The 21,609-nt window shown below is 40.9% G+C and overlaps 1 protein-coding gene across 11 annotated transcripts in view; it reads left to right on the top strand.

The window, feature by feature from the left end:
• The window catches only part of CSGALNACT1 (chondroitin sulfate N-acetylgalactosaminyltransferase 1), a 344,630-nt gene that overhangs the window by 214,011 nt on the left and 109,010 nt on the right, over positions 1-21,609 (top strand). Inside the window, exon 1 of one of the 11 annotated variants that reach the window (XM_066234117.1) lies at positions 20,586-20,665. The exons of the other annotated variants lie outside the window; for them this stretch is intronic. The gene's annotated coding sequence lies outside the window, so the exon portion shown is untranslated. Of the gene's footprint in view, positions 1-20,585; positions 20,666-21,609 lie in introns of those variants that run through there. 11 annotated transcript variants of the gene reach the window in all.

The raw sequence follows: 21,609 nt of genomic DNA on the forward strand, positions 1-21,609 counted from the left end.
CATACAAGAAAAAACATATAATTGTAGTATACTGTGGGACTCAGTTATGAACAAAATGTAAACACATAATGTAATGAAAATACTAAGTATTATTGTAACCAAAATTATGATATAGTTAAATCGAGAGGATTTTGCTGGCGTTCAAGGAAGTATGTGTAGAAGATAAGAGAGCTAAATTCTCATTCTCCACAGCAGAAAGTCAGTAGACATTAAAAATGGAGAAGAAATAACTGTTGAAGGATATTTATTAAAATATGAACATAAATGTTAAAAGAAGTAGCTAAAAGAGGTGAAAGTGATTGTCTTTGATCACTGGGTCTCAAGAATATAGAAACTGGGTTAAAATACTAAAAAAAAATAGGTATTTTACTCTACTGAATTTATTTACAGACATCTATTTGTGTAACTGAATTAAATATGTAAAGCATATTGAGTCTTTTTTTTATTTCCGTGTAAAAATTATTTTTCCATTTGTGTTGAATGAAAAGTTCTGTAGTGATTTTAACTAAAGTGAAGCAACTATGAGTTGATGGCTCTCGCTCCACCCCGCCTCCTCTCTCTCTAAAAATCAATAAATAAAATCTTAAAAAAAAAAAAGAATAGTTCTGTAGTGGTTTGATTCAGTACTATGACAACTATATGTCCTGCGTTTTTTGGGTTATTTGGATTTTAGACACTCACATCTATAAATGTACTTGCGGTTTACAAACAATGTGCTTTGCTTATTTGCTGCTTTTGTGTTGTGTTTTATAGTTTTAGACAACTCAGGTTCCCAGAGCTGCTTCTCTTCAGCTCCTCTCAGAATCTTCCATCCTTGGCTGCCTGGAGACTTTTAGGAAGAGCATATATTGTGGTTTTGTCTGATAATTTGACTCATTTACTTCTTGAAAATTTTTTCTTCCCTATTATTTATTTATTTTTTACTAACTATGTCTTGAATATACTAATTTCATTCATCCAGAGAGCTTTATTTACTGCCTTTTATATTTGAACCCTGTCTTAGGCATCAGGGAGGACTAATATCAGGAGTACAAGGAAAAGTCCTTGCTGTCAGCAAACTTGTCATGCACTGACTCATCTGACAAAGTCAGTGATGGCATTTTATATGTTTTCTGCACTAGCTATTATTTCAAAAAAGAAAAAGAGTCATAGGCAAAGGTTTGCTTTTCTAGGATGAGTCTGTGAGAAAATTCTCAATCTCATTTTCCATGAAAGCCTTCTCTATGAATTTACTTATTTACTTATTTTTCCCATTGGTTTGAGAGAGAGAGAAAGAGAGCGTGGAAGCAGGGGTGGAGACAGAGAGAGAGAGAAAGAGAGAAAGAGTGAGGAGTGTCAAGCCATTTTCCAATTAGCTATTCCATTTAGTTGTGCACTCATTGATTGCTTTTTGTTTGTGCCCTAATTGGGGCTCAAACCAGTGAGTGAGTGACTTTTGTGCACTGGGATGTCACTTTATCCATTGAGCCACCAGGTCAGGGCCTATCAGTTTAAATCTTCAATTAAATGTTAATTGTGAAAAATCTTCATTGGGATTCACTCACTTCACCTCTGCTCAACCAAGGGGTAGCCTACATCCATCCTGCTGTAGCAGAGGAGATACCAAATATGGCAGCCATTTCAGTGCTGTGAATGGGCCTCCCTGCACCGATGAGATGGGGCCTTGGTTGGTTAAGTCAAGAAATATGACTTGAGTGGGTTCACTGGAGAACAGTGTATTTATAGCCTCAGGAATGGTATGGGAGTGGCCTGGCTGTGCTTCGGTTCTACCCCCGGAAACCCCCAGGCAGCTGTGATTCACCCTTGTTCTAGGAGCTAAGTTATTGAAAATAGAAAAAGTCTGAAAGAAGGGGCTGGTTTCTCTCATACTTTCCACTCTCTGTCTCTGAAAGCTTCTCTTTTTGAAAGGAAAGAGGTGTAACATCTTTTTTGTAAACTATATTTATTTATTGTCTCCTCAGAGGGTGTTTTTTATTTCTTAGTTACACAGCCTCTAAGTACATCCAAGATCAGGCCTTCTCTATAGTCAAAACTCGATGCAAGAATTGTTTGAATTTTAGCTAATAGAGGTTTATTTATCTACCCCTGGCCTTCTCCATGCACAGCTATGGAGCCATAGTCCGTATTTCACTGGAAATAGAAGGAAATATTTGGATGAGTCAGTTTTAGATCCCTCTAGGTTTAGTAACAGGGTGGTTTAAAAAAGAAAGTAATTCAAGCAGGTACATATTTATTTGGGGTCAGCTTTGGTTTAGTTTTATGAGTTTATAAAGTTGTAGAACACAGAGTTTTCTTCTTTTAGAATTCTCAGGAAGCTCTATGCCTGACCAGGCGGTGGCGCAGTGGATAGAGCATCGGACTGGGATGCAGAGGACCCAGGTTCAAAACCTCGAGGTTGCTGCTTTGAGCTCAGGCTCACCTCACTTGAGCACGGGCTCACCAGTTTGAGCACGAGGTCACTGGCTTGAGTGTGGGATCATAGACATGACCCAGTGGTCGCTGGCTTGAGCCCAAAGGTCTCTGGCTTGAAGCCCAAGATTGCTGGCTTGAGCCCAAGGTCACTGGCTTGAACAGGGGGTCACTTGCTCTGCTATCGACCCCCAGTCAAGGCATATATGAGAAAGCAATTAATGAACAACTAAGGTGCCACAATAAAGAATTGATGATGCTTCTCATTTCTCTCCCTTCCTAATTGTCCCTATCTGTCCTTCTATCTGTCTGTAAAAAAAAAAAAAAATCAGGAAACTCTAGAGTTTTTTTCTTTACCATTGGAGAAAAAAATGTAAAGTTTCGTATTCTTACTTTAAACATATGCCTTTTCATATTTATCATGCTTAATATTTTAGTAATAAAAGTTACTCAGTGATAATTTATACCCAATGTCTTTAACTGTATATTTTAAAGTAATGGAGATGAGTCCTATAAAATTATAATTTTCTTACAATTGAATTGGAGAAGTAAAAGCTTAGTCTCTGTGGTGGTAGCACAGGTTCCAAGCTGTCTGCTCTGCTTTCTATTGTTGCCTCGGGCAAGGAGTAGGTTTATTATCAGGGCTCTGTCTAAATCTATAGTTTGACAGTTGTGGATGTCCTTGTGGTCACCAAACACTTTTTCTGTAAACTAAATAGCAGCAAACAATCTGTAAAAAGTTAGTCATGTCTCCATAATCGAAACCTATTACATTAACAGCATTAGGTTATAATGTAGGTCGGATTTAATGATGGCAATCTTTTCCCCATTAGAAAAACTAACAAAATATTTCCCCAGGAATAGCTAATGTTTTGTTTTGAGCCTTGTTTTGGGGGTCTCCCAAACCATCCACTCATTTGGTAATTTACTAGAAAGATTCTCAGTTTCAACACAGAGCCAGAGTATGGCTAATATGGATTACAGGGACACAGCAAGGGACAGGTGGGGCCCGGAGGAGTCCGCCTGCACCTTCTCTCGCTTGCTGTGTGTGTGAAATGTCCCACAGAGCACACCTTCCCTAACAGAAAAATGCAGCCTGCTGTTTTTATTGTGGCCAATGTAGTAGACATTCTCTGCCTAGCAAACCCTGCCAAAAGTCCAAGCTCTCAGAATAAAAGCAGCTTGTTCACTGGGAACCACATTGTTTCTACACACAGCCTGGACACAGCAAAACAACCTAGAGAACTCTTCATATGGGTATAGGAACTTTGTACCAGCTGAATTCCCAGGTGCCAGTCAAGTGCCAACCTTGCAAGCAGGCCTCTCTAAGGACAGCAGCCTCAGGTCTACTGTGTTAACATTTTCCTGCACAGCCTGTGTTTCATTTTTGGAAAACAGTTTACAGAATACTCTGAATTAAGTGATGGTGGTGGGGAAAGGCAATGTGATGCTTTCTCTGGATCGTCGTCAGGATCAGACTTTGCATTTGATAAAGGTTATCTGGAGCCAAAGATGGGAAGATGGGAGGATTCTTTGTATAATATACTTCTATTTTTAGAAGTCTCATGAGCCTGCTATTTTAAAATTACAATTCAGTCATAACCCGGGCTGCAATTTGCATATGCAGGTGACTGATGGCTTCTCAAATTCTTGGACTTGGGTGTCATACCGTTGAAACTGGTTTACTGCCATTAGCTTTGCTTAGACCATGCTAGCTGCTTGTTGCAGAATGATTACACCAGAGGGATGAATATTTTAGAAATAGCTCTCACCTCTTTGATATTTCATTATGAAGTATGAAAATGAAATAGGATATATCGGGAAACAGAATTGGAATCTAGGGAAGGCCTTTATAAAGTGCTTGCGATGTTATTTTTATAAATGAAAATAGTTTTAGAGCCATTTAGGTAATCAAAACAATTAAGAAGTTATATTTTCTTCTTCTTTTCTTTTGGTTCTGTTTTGAGGAACAGCTATTCTAAAGAAATCAAAGGATTTGAGAGGTTTTTAGGTACATAAATAAACAAAAATGATGCAGTGGTGGAGAAATGGCTAGCAGAAGAGACTGCCTGTTTGTCTCTATACTGGAGACAGAAAGGTGTTTTGCTCCTCCACACAGATCCTTAAAACTCCTTGGTACAGTTTAATCATCATCCCTTGTCTCTGCAACTCCATTAGGATTTCACAAGGTGTCATTCAGAACCCGAGGAGGTTGAAAAGTGGGAGGGCAGAAAGCACTGATGGAGGAAAGAGAAAAATAAGTGGAGAGAGCTGGGATTTGGGAGACTGTCATAAGGTACCATACCACTGAGCCTGTTGTTTCAAATATGTAATGATCCCCTCACCACTAACACAGTTTCATCTTCCATGAAATGAACATTGTTCCCTTCTTGTTATGGCTTAAGTGACACAGCTCTGGTGTGACTGACAGCATGTTCTTCATAGGGAGATAAATGGCTTTCCTCTGGGCTTACCAAAGAGACTTCAGTGAACAATAACACATGTGTGTGCATACATGTGTGTGCGTGTGCAGGCTTCCTGGTGCTCTCTTCTTTCTTGGGTACATTCAGAGAATGAGCCCTTTTCCTTCAAATACTTTTATTTCCATCAAACATTAGACAATCTCCTTCGATAGGAAATGTTTTCCATAATAAATCTACCCATGCCAAAGTTTTCTCTGTTTTTTTTTTTTTTATAAACGTGTCTTGTCACCATTCCAGTATTTGTTGATAACCAAAGACCTTTTCTGTCAAATGCTATGAGATTCAAATGAGAACTGCCAAGAGCAATATTTGACACAGGCCTGAAGGGACTTCATTTAAAAGTGCCCCTTTATTCTTCCACTCCAGACACTCATTTTGAGGAACGGGAAAATGGAAACATTCAAGAATTATGTTTATTTTCTCCTACAAAACACATTTTTTATGAAAATAAATATTGAAAACCTACAAGAGCCACACTAACAAATTCTTTATTAATGAATTCTTTATTACTCTGCTACCCAGAGAAAATATTTGTGATTGTTTCATAAGTACTAATGTAGACATGACTTAACAGTAGAAGCAACAATGACTAAGATACAGCTCTTTCTTAAAATGACCTACAGTCTGGGAATAGGATGAGAGCAGAGAAGGTTGAGTGAACAGGCAACTACTGTACAATGTGGGGTGTGCTACTTTAGGTGAGTACTTGTGTGGGGAGTGTAACTTGAGGTCATGTGAGGCTTCCTGGAAGGTGGTGTCTAAGTTGATACTGAAGGATGCCTGGGGGTTATTCAGGCAAAGGTGGTGGAGGGAGAGGATGGACTTCCCAGGAAAGGGAACAGTATGAAGAAAACTCTACAGGTGAGGAGGAAGTGTGATTCATCGAGAAATCTGCAACATAAATCAGTATGGCTGGAGTGTGGAGTCTAAGAAGTGAGGACTGAGAGTTGGGGAGAGGTAAGTGGAGATCAGATCACAAAGAACCTGGCGTGCCCTGTTTGAGAAGTTTGGAAATGATCCTTTTAGTGTTTTTCCTTCCAGTGTCTTACTCATGCCTAGCAGTCTTTCCCTAGTTATAATCACAACGCAAACATTTCTTCACTTGCAGAGATTTCTAAGCATTTACTCTGTGCCAGAACCTTTAACTCAAATTAGTCATTTTTGTGTCTGCATAGTGAGCCAGGGTGGTGGGAACCCAGGGAGCAAGGGGAGAGGGGTGGGTGGAGGCCTACCTTATAATCCTGACCCAGGGGACAGGATAAGCATCACTGTTTTTTTCATGTTATTACATAGACATTTTAATAATCATTTTAAGCATTTATATACTAATCCAACAGATGGAAGGACCATAATTAACTGGATAGGACTTGATTTTCTGGTTGCATATATAGGTTGTTAGACTATTTTGGTAGCAATGAACAAACTCCCAAAGAATGCACAAAGCTGAGAAATTGTCAAGAAACACAGGAGGGAGCCAGGAATCTCATGGGAACCAGGAATGTTCATTTATCAGGATCTGGGACAATTGTAGAGATGTTGTCTCATCCGTTTAGTATCAGGAACTTGCGATCTTTAGTGTTTTGTGGCTCGGCTACTCTCCTTGTGTCTCTGACTTCCTCAAACCAATTGACTAATTCTTTCAACATTTCTTCATTTAAGTGGGAGGAGTCTGATGGGCCCAGCTACTGCTCACCACCACTTTGAGACAGAACTTTCTTCCCAGGCTAACTCATAACGCCCCTCGCCCCCTGAGGTCATCTCACGGGCCAGCTGTGTTCAATAGCCCAAGACCATCCTCTCGGTAGGGGGTACATGGGTGCATTTCCCCAGTGGGCTGGGGAGAATCACAGTCACCAGGGCTAATATTTCTAGTATCAGTCCTTTCGGTTTTTTTCTCAAGGGTGAAGATTGCTGTGTTGCACTCACTGCGCCTGCTCCCGGTATGGTCTGGTTAGTGCAGTGTTTAGTGGGACTGTTACCTCCTTTGATCTGGAGAGTCTTGTTTGCAGTATGTTGATTGGAATTTTTTTTACAAGAACATTTTTTCTACTTAACAATCCTGATATTCATGATTTAATAGAAACCTTGGTCTAAATTCCCTTCCTTCCAGATTTTCAGTCAAAAAGTACTTATTCAGTGTCTTCTATATGCCAAGCCCTGCTTTAAATACTAAGAGGACAGCAGAGAATAAGATACCACAGATTCCTATTTTAATAGGACTTAACTTTCTTCGGGCGGGGGAGGCAAAGGAAAAGTAAGAAAATTAACAATGATAATTTCTGATAGCTTCTTCTGTGAAGAAAATGAAACAAAATGTGATAGAGTGTGATTGGAAGTCAAGTGCTACTACTTTCTGGTGTGTGATCAGCATGGGGTCTAGAGGGAAAAAATATCTCAGCTGAGATGGGACAGAACAGAAGGGGCCCTTGGGACAGGGGTCTAGGGAAGAATGCTCCAGGCAGAGACAAGAGAGATACATATATACAAGTATGGGAGCAAGGGTGAGCTTGGTGGGCTCTGAGAAGAGACAGCCAATCACGGTGGGGCATTGTGGGAGCACGGGGATAAGGGCAGAAGACCCACTTTGTAACCCTGACCCAACTGTGCAGGGAGAGTTGGGCAAAACTTGCCATTTCCACTCATCTTCTATACTCATCTTCAACTTGCTCGCTCAAAGCACAACCGGTTGGTTTTTCCTCCTAGTCTGAACCTTTTCTGGTCTCCTTTAGTTCAGGAAAGTAAACCCTCCAAAGGCTCACGTTATCTAGAACATCTCCTTCTTCTCACTTCCCCACCCAAATTGACCAGTCCTTCAATTCTACATCCAACAAAGAAGTCAAGTTTTTTTTTTCACTTTGGCCATGTCCATTGCCCTTATTCTTATTCAGCGATTGTTATCTTCTGCTTCGGTGTTCCTTTGCCTTCTGGCTTATTTTCCCCATGGCGTAAGCCAGGGGTCCCCAAATTTTTTACACAGGGGGCCAGTTCACTGTCCCTCAGACCGTTGGAGGGCCGGACTATAAAAAAACTATGAACAAATTCCTATGCACACTGCACATATCTTATTTTAAAGTAAAAAAACAAAACGGGAACAAATACAATATTTAAAATAAAGAACAAGTAAATTTAAATCAACAAACTGACCAATATTTTAATGGGAACTGTGCTCCTCTCACTGACCACCAATGACAGAGGTGCACTTCCAGAAGTGTGGCGGGGGCTGGATAAATGGCCTCAGGGGGCCGCATGCGGCCCGCGGGCCGCAGTTTGGGGACCCCTGGCGTAATGTCTGCTCATGCCATTTTGCCCATTTTTGATTGGATTATTTGTGTTTTGCTGTTGAATTTTGAGGGTTTTTTTTTTTATATATTCTAGATATTAATCCTTTTTCCGGTATGTGGTTTGCAGATATTTCCCCTAGTCTGTAGCTTGTCTTTTCATCCTTTTTAATGAAGTCTTCTGCAGAGCAAAAGTTTTTAATTCTGGTAAAGTTTAATTTATCATTTTTTTCTTTTATTCATCATACTTTTGGTGCTAAATTAAACTCTTTGTCTAGCCTTAGATCCCAAAGGTTTTGTCCTATGTTTTATTTTTTCTTTCTAAAAGCTGTATAATTTAACATCTTACATTTAAATTTGTGGTCCATTTTGAGTTAATTTTTATGTAAGGTGTGATATTTAGCTAAAGTTGAGATTGTTTTGGGGAGGTCAGGGTGCTGTGGATGTTTAATTGCTTCAGCATTGTTTATTGGAAAAGGCTCTTTATCCTCCATTGAATTACTTTTGCACCTTTGTGCATAATCAGCTGGGCATATATATCAGTTGGGTCTGTTTTAGTGTCTCTATTTTCTTTCATTGGTCTGTGTTTCTGTCCCTGGATAGTATCGCAGCTTTGATTACTGAGATTATATAATCATTCTTGAAATGGTAGATTGATCACTCTCATTTTATTCTTCTTTTTCAAATTGTTTTAACGTATAGTTTCTTCACCTTCTCATATAAATTTTAGAATAATCCTGTCTATATGTATAAAACAATTTTGCTGAGATTTTAATAGGAGTTACGTCAAATCTGTGTATCAGTTTGGGGAGAGTTTATATCTTTCCTGTGTTGAGTCTTTCAATTCATGAATATGTTTTTCAATCTCTGAAGTCATTTATTTAGATTTGTGAATTTTTATCACTGTCCTGTAGTTTTCAGGACTTAGGTAGGTCATGTGTGTCTACTTAAATTTATACCTAAGTGTTTCAATTTTTTGAGTGATTATAAATGTTATTATACTTTTTTAATTTCATTGGCCACATGTTCATTGATAGTATGTGAAAATACAATTGAATTTTTGTATTTTCTGTCTAGATCAGCGGTTCTCAACCTGTGGGTCGTGACCCCAGCGGGGGTCGAACGACCAAAACACAGGGGTCGCCTACAGTCATCGGAAAATACGTATTGTATAATAAACATGTATTTTCCGATGGCTGTAGGCGACCCCTGTGTTTTGTATAATAAACATGTATTTTCCGATGGCTGTAGGCGACCCCTGTGTTTTGGTCGTTCGACCCCTGCCGGGGTCGCGACCCACAGGTTGAGAACCGCTGGTCTAGACAATCATGTCATTTGCAAAGAAGGGCATTTTTATTTCTTTACGTCCTATCTGTATGCCTTTTATTTCCTTTTCTTGACTATTTGCACTAGCTGGAACTCTCAGTACTATATCTAATAAAACTTATGAAAATGGACGTCGTTGCTTTGTTCCCAATTCAGTATTTCAGCATTAAGTAGAATGTTAGGCATAGGTTCTTTTTTGTAAGTACTCTTGATTAACTTGAAGAAGTTCCCTCTAGTCTTAGTTGTCTGGGAGTTTCTCTCATGAGTGGATGTTGAGTTTTGTCAGATGCTTTCTTGCTCCAATTTCATAAGATCAATAATTTTTCTTTTATAGTATGTTAATATGGTATATACATTAGCTTCAGTACATGGGTTTAAGTCACCACCTTGCAATTGGAATCATGTTTAGCTTTTGAATTTCCAGAACTTGAATTGGAGCATTATGTTTAGCTCAGTTATAAGAAACAAAATTTTAATTTTCAGTTGTTAATCTGAGTCTGTTAATCATTGCATAATGATTGCAAATGTTTAAAATGTTACTGTTGTTATTAATGAACATTTACTTGAACTGGTGATTTTGAGATTGAGTGTACATTTTCTTCTAAACCTTCTGATCAGGAGAATTCAGTGGGTGAATCACTCATTATGAGGAGGTTTCTTTTAAATAGCAGTCAACCTTTAGCTCGTTATTTTACCACTGCCATTGGAACAGAAGTTGTAAATTACTGAGTTATCCTAGACCATTGGTTTAGGAAATAGTTTAAAGACCAGCTTGGACTATGAATCCTTTTTTCAGATGCTGGGAGAACTCCCTTAAAATTTTTAGCAGGCTGTTAGAGAGGTTTAAAACTTCACTAATTATTCCTTAAAATTAAACATGTGAGAGAATGTTTCTTATTTATTATGTGATGTCCTCTACTTGCAGATAACAGGCACAGGGCTTATAATTTGGAAATAGGTTTAAAATATTTTAATCTGTTAGAAATCCATCTCTTTTACACAATCTTGCCCTTGTCGCAGATGGTTTTAAACCTTTGCATTCTCCTTTTTCTAACACTCTTCTGGTCCTTACTGCTTACTCTGCTGTACCCCCTTGAACCCAGCGACATCTTTGGCTGTGTCAGTCATCATGGATATTTGGGCAGCTTCCTGGGATTTGAGGCTTCTTCTTCTGGAAGCAAATATTGTGAAGGGCAATGGATGTACACAAAATATATTGTTATAATCACCCAAACTGTTTGGATTACAAAATCCCCACTTGACTTGAAGAGGAAGAACTATTGTCACATGCAAAATTAGTCCTAATAAACTGCCTGTTAGTATGATTTGATTTCTGCCAGGCATTTTTTATGCCTCTTTAAACTGTCATTCCCTGTGCATTTTAAATACACGTGAGTGAGTTTAGGTCACTTGGGGCTTTTCCATTTCTGATTCAGTTTTCTAGTCCTTTTGCCTTTAGCTCTGCCAACAAATAGTTCTTGGTAGATTGCATTTCATCTTTTCTGGTCCCTGCCTTAATGACTTCTGCCGGGTCGTGATCGGTGTGTGTTCCCGTTTACACGCCCCCGTCTCCAGCGGAGCGAGGGACAGGCATCTGACTTCCCTGCAGTCTGCTTCTTTATTATATAACTACTCTTAGGCAGCTGAATATTTTACCCGTCTATGAGCTTCCTAATGTCAAATGTGTTTTCTTCCCCTAACTTTATTCTATTTTTCATGCATCTCTGAGCAGGATGCAGTTTCGGTATTATACCTATTCTAAATTTAGACCTTTAGGAAAGAAGACCAAACGCTGGATCTGAGGACCTCAGAACAACTGATCTGGTGTTGGAGGAGGGCGAGGGCAGACTTGCCAGAAAGTTTTACTTAATACTAAAAACTCCTTTTTTCTTGCCCTCATTGTTTTAAGCATCTTATTATTTTGGCATTTTTTAAAGTTCTATTTAAGCTTTGCTTTCCGTATATCTAATTTTTTGCTTCTCAGTTAGAAGGCATATTCTTGAAGAAAAGAATCTTTACCATTTTTTCTATATTCCCACAGCATGAAGCATGATAAATATATTATAGATGTCCAACAGATTGAATATGTATGTTATTCTGTGCCCTCTCTACCGTTGGTATACAAAATAGGCAAGATGTGATCTTTGCTCTCAAAGGGCTTGCAGTCTGTTAGGAGGATGTGCAGTGTAAAAACATGTGATCTGAGACAGACTATGATGTGAGCCACGTGAAAGATGCACTCAGAGTTCTTGAAGACTAAGCAGGACAGAATATATAACAGTTGTCATATGATGGTAATTGGTGTCAATGCAGTGCCAGTAGGAATCCACAATTTGGGGTGCAGTGAAGAAAGAAACTATTGACTACAGAAAAAGCTTGATTGTGATACAGCACAGTTGTCAAAATAGCACAGCTATAGAACAACTCAACTGTGAAAGAGCCCTGGGGCCAGACGCCTCTCTGGCTAGACAGCTCTGCTCTTCCATGGTCTACTCTTCTCCCTGTAGGTTGGCTCTGCACTGCCTTTGTCTGCTCCACTCCGCTCTGACCAGACATCTTTGGTGTTTCAGCTCAGCCAGGGAGCTGTTGTCTTCAGTCTTCCATGGAAAGGAAAGGGTGCTCTTGGAGCTAGAGGGAGCTGGATTATATGGACAGAAATCCCCACCTCTGGTGCCTTATTGGCTTGTCCTATGCAAATGAGGATTCCAAATCATCTCAGTTTGACTGGTCCAAAAGGCACTCTCCTAATTGATAAGAATAAAACTACTCTGGTTGGTTGTAACTGCTCAGATCTAATTGGATAGGGATAGCCTCAGTCCTATTGGTTGAAATAGGATTCCAGGAACTCCTATATAAGGGCTGGCTCAGATGGCAGAAACAATGCAAGTAGCCAGTTCAGTGCAGAGGCAAGGAGTTTAGCTCAGAGGCTTCTCCCTGAAGTGCAGTTTGCTTGAGAGGCCCCAGGGTAAAAATGGTTGCTGTGCTCTGTTTTCTTTTTTCTTTTCTTTTCTCTTTTCCTTTTCCTTTCCTTTCTTTTCTTTCCTGTTCTTTTTTTTTTTTTTTTTTTTTTTTTTTTAGCCCAGTTAGCCACTAGGAACCCTTCTTAGCAGGTGTCATCTTTCTCAAGGTTCACATAGTAAAGAAAAGTTTCATGAACAGTTAGAATTTTAAGATTAGACTCAAAGAAGGAGTAGGATTTGGAAAGGGGTAAATTAAAAGGAGCCAAAGAAAAAGAAGACTGTTATAGACAAAGATATCAACATGAACGAAGGCATGGCCATAGGAAAGTACCGAGTGTGATTGACTGGTAGTTTGTTTTCTAGGTGAACTGAAGTACAGAGAGGTGCGGGAGATGTGCGAACACTGTCCTCAGGGCTAGGTGGTTCCCAGTCTAGGCCTGTTAACTGAGACCTAGCTCTCTATACCACTGCTGCCAAGGGTTGACCAGCCTGAGCATGCACATCCACGGAGCTGGGAGCTTACTGCTTCTGCAGGCAACATCTGCCATCTGAGCACTCCTACGTTAAGACTGTGGTAGAAGGCAAGGCTGGAAATTGGGGAGGGGTTAAAATGATAGGAACTTGGAAGGTCAGTTATTTATTTTTTAAAAGTCATGGGTGAAGTGAGTTTGGTCAAACTCTAGTGGCAGCTGTGGAAGAGGGTGTGCAGCGGGAAGACTGGTTAGGGAGCTCTTGTGTAGAGGTCTGAACCTCAAGTAGAGAGATGCTTAAGGGAGTCGAAAAGAGGAGACATATACAAAAGGCTTTTGTCACGTGGATAATGTTTTGGAAAATACCAACCCCTGTGTTCTTGTTCCCAGTAATCCCCAGTTACTCCTCTTTGCCCTGCAGCTTTCCTTCCATTGAAACTGGGATCTTGATTGTCTCTCGAGGAGGGTGGATACCGCCTGGATAAAGCAGCCATGGCTCGGCTTCCAGAATCAAAACGAGTTTATTTTAGGGTCCAGAGTGAGACAAAAACCTGAAAGCAAGCAGTTTCTATTTCCAAAAGCTAGGCTCTGTTGGCAGAGAGAAAGAGGAAACAACAACAAAAAAGCTCTATGCTCTCCTGTGAGCCAAAGCTGACAGTCTAAGCACAGAATTTACAGTAAACCGTATTATTGATGCAGGATGTGACATCAAGACTGTTTTCTTGAGTCTGACCAGGCGGTGGCACAGTGGATTGAGTGTCGAACTGGGATGCAGAGGACCCAGGCTCAAAACTCAAGGTCGCTGGCTTGAGTGCGGGCTCATCAGCTTGAGCATGAGGTCGCTGGCTTGAGTATGGGATCATAGATATGACCCCATGGTTGCTGGCTTGAGCCCGAAGGTCACTGGCTTGAAGCCCAAGGTCTCTGGCCTGAGCAAGGGGTCACTCTGCTGTAGCCCCTGGTCAAGGCACATATGGGAAAGCAATCAATGAACAACTAAGGAAACTAAGAAGTCGCAACAAAGAATTGATGCTTCTCATCCTTCTCCCTTCCTGTGCCTGTCTGTTCCTATCTGTCCCTCTCTCTGTCTCCGTCACAAAAAAAAAGAAAGACTTTTCTTGAGAATGGAAAAGAAAACCTTGGGCAGCAGGCAGGAGAAATCTTAGGGCACTTTTTTCCGGAAAGGGATTGAGTTTCAGACTAACACAATAATACTTGAATCTAGCAGAAAAGAATCACTGTATTTTAGCGAGTACACCAAAATAGGATAGTATAGGTGATCTGTTCCATGCAGTTCAGGGGCGTGAAAGCAAAGTTGACTCAGCTGTAGAAAATAAATTTCCTTTGGAAGAAGTCATAGTTGATGTAAAATTTCACCTTGGCTACACTCTGAAGAACTGAGATGTTCAGATTTGCTGCCTAGAGGTGGGTCAGGTTATATCCCCATTTTACACTTGAAAAACTTAGACACAGAGAAGGTCAGTGATTGCCAATGTTATTTAGTTGGTAATAGGTGGCGGGTAGGGGATGTGGAGGTGCCATTGAGTGATAAATTTTGACTGAGAACCAAAGAAACATTGGAAATTATCTAGTCCAACTCTAGAATTTTTTCAAATAAGGGGATTTCAACTTTGGCTGGATAGCTTAGTTGGCTCGAGCATTGTTCCAGTATGCAAAAGTTGCCTGTTCAATCCCCATTCAGGGCACATACAGAAACAGATCGTTGCTTCTCTCTCTCTAAAATCAATCAATATTTTTTTAAAAAATAAGGGGGCTTCAGTATATGAAGTGATTCACTCAAGGCCGTTTATTTAGGGATGAGTTGGGCATCCTGGAGTTTCTTCACCAGCCCAATACATGTCTGATTAACATGGCAAAATTAATGTTTATTTTATTTGACACACATTTTCCTTCTTAATTACATGTAGATATGAATGAATGTTCTGGCAGGCTGATAATTTCATATTCATCTAGAAAGGTTGCGTTTTAGGATTTAAGTTTTCCAGCTCTTAGGGGTTCAGTAAATTTATCATCTACATCTGAGTCCCATCAGTTTCCTCTAGCCAAAAACTGTCAGGAGCCCAGTACGTGGACATGCTGGATTGATCACACACACATACCTTGGAGAATCATGGGGTGTCTCAGGAAGAGGGTGTTAGAGAGAACCTATTATTTTGATTTGGGCTTTAGTTGGATGATATACAGGAGGCCTAAAGAAGGGGAGATTTGCTGTCAGATGGGATGCTGTCAGAAAGCAGGGACAATTATATAATGAGGTATCTCAGTATATCTTATGTATGGGGGGAGGGTAGAGGAGGTTAACATTGTAACTGGGAAAGACATATTAGCTGTCAGTCATCTTGGCCAAGAAAGGAGGTGTTTGATATTTTGTGGGTGATACACTTACTGTGTTTTTGTCTTGATTAGACAAAAGTATGACATGGCCGTATTTTGTTACTTTTTATGGCAATCTCAGGCTTGTCCGAGGCCGGTCTTCTTTCAGATGGTTTATACCTAACAGGTACATGTCCTTGCTGTGGATGTCACAGTAGCTTTGGAGTATCAGGGGTTGCTTTTTCTTTTCTTTACAGTTCTAAACATGATTGAGAAACTGTATTCAGGCAGAGGAGACTGAAATATCAGCTGTTACAAGGTTAGTTTGGAGAACATGGTTTTGGTATGTGGCAAAAACAGTTTTCTAATACTGAACTTAGAATAGGCCGACTTCCCTAGTCAGTCATGGATAGCGCTGGAAATATTTAAGTGGAAATCCACTCAGGATTTAGTGAACTTGGACCTCTGGAAGTTCCTTTTCAGGCTTCATCTCTGTTCCTGGCCACTCACTGTTGGAGTTCCTGCAGACTCAGAACCAGATTTTCTTCTTGCTCTGTACTCCCCCCTAAGCCAGGGGTCAACACCAAATTTTTATTGGATAATGTATAACGTACACGGGTGGTTGTGAGGTCAGGAAGTAAACTTCCCTTCTTTTAATCAAGTAGTCAGCTAGCTAATTGCAGAAATCCTTTTGAAGAAGAAGATGGCTAAAAGAAAAAAAGATGATGAGTATCGTACTTTTCAGCAGGAATGGACAGAGGAATTTGCCTTTGTGGAGAGAGCAGGTTCTGCAGTGTGTCTAATATGCAATGATAAAATTGTGTCAAAGAAACGCTCAAATGTAAAGCAGCACTTCAACACACGCCATACTACATTTGCATTGAAATATCCAGTGGGGGACAGCAGGAAGAAAGCATGTCAAGAGCTACTGTGCAGATTGCAAGCTAGTCCGCAGCAACTCCATGTTTGGACCCAACAAGGTGACTGGAATTTGGCTAGCTTTGCTGGTGCTTTAGCAATTGTGAGAAACGTAAAGCCATTCACAGATGGGGAGTATGCCGAAACATTCATGCTTGATGTTGCCAATGAACTTTTTGGCAACTTTTCGGATAAAGACAAGATAATCAAATGAATAAAAGACATGCCTCTGTCGGCAAAAACTGTTCACGGTCGTACCATCATGATGGCAAATCAAATTGAGGCAACACAAGTGAAGGACATAAATGCAGCACCATGCTTTTCTCTCGCTTTGGATGAGTCAACAGACGTAAGCCATTTATCCCAGTTAAGCATGATTGCAAGGTTTGCTGCCCGTGACACACTATGTGAGGAAAGTCTTGCTGTTTTGCCTATGAAAGAGACAACAAGAGGGGAGGATTTATTCAAGTCTTTCACTGAGTTCACTAAAGAAAAATATCTACTGATGGATAAACTTATTTCGGTGTGTACTGATGGTGCTCCGTGCATGGTGGGGAAAAACAGAGGATTCAGAGCGCTTCTTCATGAACATGAAAAGAGACCCATCCTAAGTTTTCACTGCATCCTACATCAGGAGGCGCTTTGTGCTCAGATGTGTGGTGAGCAGCTTGGTGAGGTGATGTCACTGGTCATTCAGGTGGTTAACTTTATTGTTGCCCGAGCTTTAAATGATCGCCATTTTAAATCACTGCTGGATGAAGTTGGGAATAATTATTCTGGTCTGCTTCTGCACAGCAATGTGCATTGGTTGTCAAGAGGGAAAGTGCTCAGCCATTTCACGGCTTGTCTGAGCAAAATCTGGACTTTTCTTGAAATGAAAAACGTCGAGCATCCTGAGTTAGCTAACACTGAGTGGCTCCTGAAGTTCTACTATCTTGTGAATATGACTGAATATCTGAACCAGCTCAATGTGAAAATGCAAGGCGTTGGAAATACAATCTTATCCCTTCAACAAGCAGTGTTTGCATTTGAAAACAAGCTGGAACTCTTCGTTGCCAACATTGAAACAAGTCATTTACTATACTTTGAAAAACTGGGAGAGTTTAAAGATGCATGCACAGCAAGTAACCCTGCTCAACATCTTGATCTCCAGCAGCTAGCAGGCTTCACATCTAATCTCCTGCAGTTATTCAAAGCGCGCTTTGGAGAATTTTGTGAGTGCACTTGTCTTTTTAAGTTCATCACCCATCCACACGAGTGTGCAGTGGACAGTGCCAACCTGAGTTACATCCTTGGTGTCTCCATCAGAGATTTTGAGCTACAAGCTGCTGACCTGAAGGCCTCAGACATGTGGGTGAATAAGTTCAAGTCACTGAATGAAGATTTGGAAAGACTTGCACGACAGCAAGCAGAGTTGATGAGCAAATACAAGTGGGGAGAAATGAAAAAACTTCAACCACGGACCAGCTGATTGTCAAAACTTGGAACACGCTTCCCATCACATACCACACACTGCAGCGTGTGAGTATTGCTGTACTGACAATGTTAGGCTCTACGTATGCATGTGAGTAGTCTTTCTCACATCTAAAGAACGTTAAGACCAACCTATGATCATGTTTCATGGATGGAAGTCTCAACGCCTGCATGAAGCTTAACCTCATTGCCTATCAACCGGACTACAAAGCCATCAGCAAAACCATGCAGGACTAAGAAGTCACATTAATTGTAAGAAGTACTTTATTCATCATTGGTTAGCAACAGCATAACAATGTTATTAAAAAGAATTCAGAGACTTTTTGTACTTTAAAGTGTTGGTCTTACATAAAATGCACACATTTACTTGTATTTAGTGTTAAACATATTGTATGGCTCTCATGGAATTACATTTTAAAATATGTGGCGTTCATGGCTCTCTCAGTCAAAAAGGTTCCTGACCTAAGAAGTCGCAGTCTGTCACCGTGGTTTGATTACCACCTACCTGGGTTTGATTACCATGACCCTGGGTTTCTGTCTCCAGGCTGGGATTCCTTTCTGACATGCTTGGTCACCACCTCTACCTGGATGTTTCAGAGGCGTTTCAACTTAACACCTTCAGGGCTGACTTTCAGAATCTCCTCCCTAACCTCAGTGTCCTGGGCTCTGCACAGCCCGCCCTGCAGCCCGCCCTGCACTGCCGCCACCCGCCCTGCCTGGTGCTGCGTCACCTCCAACCCCTGCCTTTCGGTTCTTTCTTTCTCTTCCTGGCTACACACTTTCAAGACCTACCATATACCCCCGTGTATAAGATGCACTCTTTTTTGAAAAATTTGGGGTCTAAATACTGAGTGCATCTTATACAGGTGTAGACTTTTTTACTTGCATTTCCCGCTTTTTCGCACTCGTTTTTTTGCGCTCATTGTTGAAGACAGTGATTCGTCATCACACAGGTGCGAACAAGCTAATGGATGGGAGTTTTGACAGTGATGAGTTGTATGCATTTTATGATGAATAAAACTTGAGTTCAATAATTTTATGTAATTTTTTTTTTCAAATTTCGGGCCCCAAAATTAAGGTACGTCTTATGCATGGGAGCGTCTTATACCTGGAAGTGTCTTATACGTGGGGAAATATGGTTACTCAGGCATCGTCTCCTGCAGACAAGCCTTTTCTGAACCGTCGAGTTAAGCTGGGATGGCATGCCATCCTCTATGTCAATCCGTTGTTAGCTTTTACTCCTCTGTGGTAGTAACTCATTGATTTATCTGTTCATGTGTCTGTCTCCTTCACTATATGTAAACTCCTCGAAGTCAGGAGTTCTAACCCATGTATCTTTATATCTTGAGAAATGTCTGGGTCTGCATATCTATGCTTAGTCTGTACTTATGTCTATATGTGTATCTAAGTATTATCATGTAGATATACATCTAGATCTAGATCTAGATCTAGAAAGATATAGACATCTGGTACCTTGAAACAGACCTGGCACTTTGTAAGTATTCAGCAAGTGTTTGTTAAACTGCTTGTTGTGGAAAGACTTTTTTAGCGTTTTGTCCAGTCTAGAATGGACACTTACCACGGCTTTGGTAAGTCTACCACGGCTTTGGTAATTTCACTGTTGAAAAGAGTAATTCAAATATTTTAAATATCTGGTTATATTTTACTCTACTCAAGATATAGTTCAGAAAAGTAGTATCTAGATAGAAGTTTATAAACTACACAGCTTTTTTTTCCTTTAAAGGACATGGAATTTTTAGAAATGGTTTGCTTTCATTTCTGATTGACTGCCATTGGGTTAACGCAATATCTTTATCAGTCAGATAAGTAATTTTTGGGGGTTTTTTTTTTCCTCCTATAGTTTTAATCTGTAGATCTTAAATTTATTCACAAGTTTGAAGTCAAGGGTCCTTGAATAATGGCTCTCCTGCCCTCCTAGTTAAGGGGCGCAAGCCTGTAGCTGGGACTCGGGGCTCTTGCCCCCCCAGGGCCGTGCTCTTTTCCCTAGAACCTATTTGGTTTGGGGGACAAGGATGGGGTGGGATGTGGGATTTGACAGCAAGCCGTCTTCGTGGGTCCGCTGGGAGCAGCAGAGCGAGGTGCCTGTGGTCTCACCCGCCTGGCACTGACGAACTGCGCAGTTGTGGACAGGTGGCTCCGGGCTCCCATGACTCCGCTCTGCTTCCACTTGACAGCTTCCCTCTGGGTCATGGACTGCACCTTCATGAGCGAGGTGCATGAGGGGTCTCCGCTCACCTCTCTGAGCCAGACCACACACTGAGCAGTCTCCGCCAGCTGCTGGCCCTGTCTCTGAGGCAAGGCTGAGTGCAGCTGCCTGGGCAGGGCTCTGCACGCACCTGGTGCCCGGTAGGGCTGGGCAGTGTGTGCAGCGGTGTGCTGGGGGAGGGCAGCAGGAGAGAGCCAGGAGGGAGAGAGGCAGGTGCCAAGGATTTGAGCAGGACTCAGGCTTGAACTGCTGATGCTATGTAAAGAAGGATTTACTTTTCCCTAATTCTCATCTCTTAATCTGGTTTTCTCAAGTGCTGTACCTTTGAAATTTCTGCAGGTTTTAGTGCCTGTCATAGTGAAGACAAAAGCAGTAATAATACCTCCATTGTCAGTGTTTTAGTTTACACTCTACTAAGCTTTTTCAGGTTTGTTTAAAGGAAATTGACATTCCTTTTTCATCCACTTTGCTGCTGGGATTGTGTGCCCTGGAAGGAGACCTGTGCCTGGCAAACAAGACAAACAACATAAACTTTCTGTGCTGAAGCGCCTAGCTTGCTTTTCTGACTTGCTAGAGAAAGAGACGCAGCAAGACGACACATCGTACACAACGCCGAAGCCTGAAGACGTGGTCAGTTTGCGTTGCGCCCTGATTCTAGATTTCCTTGGCTGCTGCTCAGAGCCATGTGCTGGTTTGTAAGGGACTGCAGTGGAGACGGTCTCCTTTTCTCTGCTGCTCGCTATCTTTGGTCCGAGTCTGAAGCTGAGGTTGTAGAATATCGACAAAGGTGTGTACCCTTCTGCTTTGCTTTGTTATGTTTTTGCTTATGTCAGTCCGATCACTGAGCCAGGAAGTTGGAAACAAACATCTGAGTGTTGGCAAGGAACAGTGTTAGCCCTCTGTAGCTAAGAAACTCCTTAAAAATCTTATCTCATTATAGGCTTTTAATAGAGATGAAGCAATGCTCATTAAAGGCTGAACCCTCCTTAGACTCACTACTCCACAGGATAATTGCATTTATATCAATCTTGAGACCCATTAGCTTGGTTTCAAGAAAAAAAAAAAGAATTCCAGCTCTCCTTTCTACATGGAAGGAGCTAATATTAAAATAATAAATAAGGACTATGACAAGGTCCATTGCATCTTCTTGCCCTGGGTCATGTGAAAAAGGTTTGAACACTAACAGACACAATTAGACCAGAAAGATATCTAGAAAAAAAAATAGACACTGTTCATAAAATGGTGTGTTTTTTGAGTTCTCTATCCCCCCCTTTTTTATTAAGGCAATATGCATCCTTAATAGTGGAATTGGAACAGGAGTGGAAAAACCTTAATTAGATCTGCTGCATATTTTAATCCTTGATCATTTAGTGCTTCTCCCACGTGTCCCCATCTCTACCTGATAAATAATACCCTCCTTGAAAGGTTCATCTGAAACTACTCTACTCCTTCCAAGCAGAAAGCCCTTTTCTCCTCTAAACTACAGCATTTTGTTTATATTTCTAATGATCGATCACAGGCCCCTGGTATTGTGGTTCCTGTGATCCTGTCCCTCCCACTGCCCGTTCCCTTTGTGAGGACAGGGAACCTGACCCTTCTCTTTATCCCCTGCCATAGCCGACACGGTCCCTTTCACACAGTAGGAGTTCAGTACGCATCTGAAGGCCGAGGGCATAAAATCCATGTGAATTGTAAGATCACCGCTGAATTTTAGAAAAGTTACTTTCTGTG

The sequence above is a fragment of the Saccopteryx bilineata genome, chromosome 6 (assembly GCF_036850765.1).
Source record: "Saccopteryx bilineata isolate mSacBil1 chromosome 6, mSacBil1_pri_phased_curated, whole genome shotgun sequence".
Taxonomy (NCBI): domain Eukaryota; kingdom Metazoa; phylum Chordata; class Mammalia; order Chiroptera; family Emballonuridae; genus Saccopteryx; species Saccopteryx bilineata.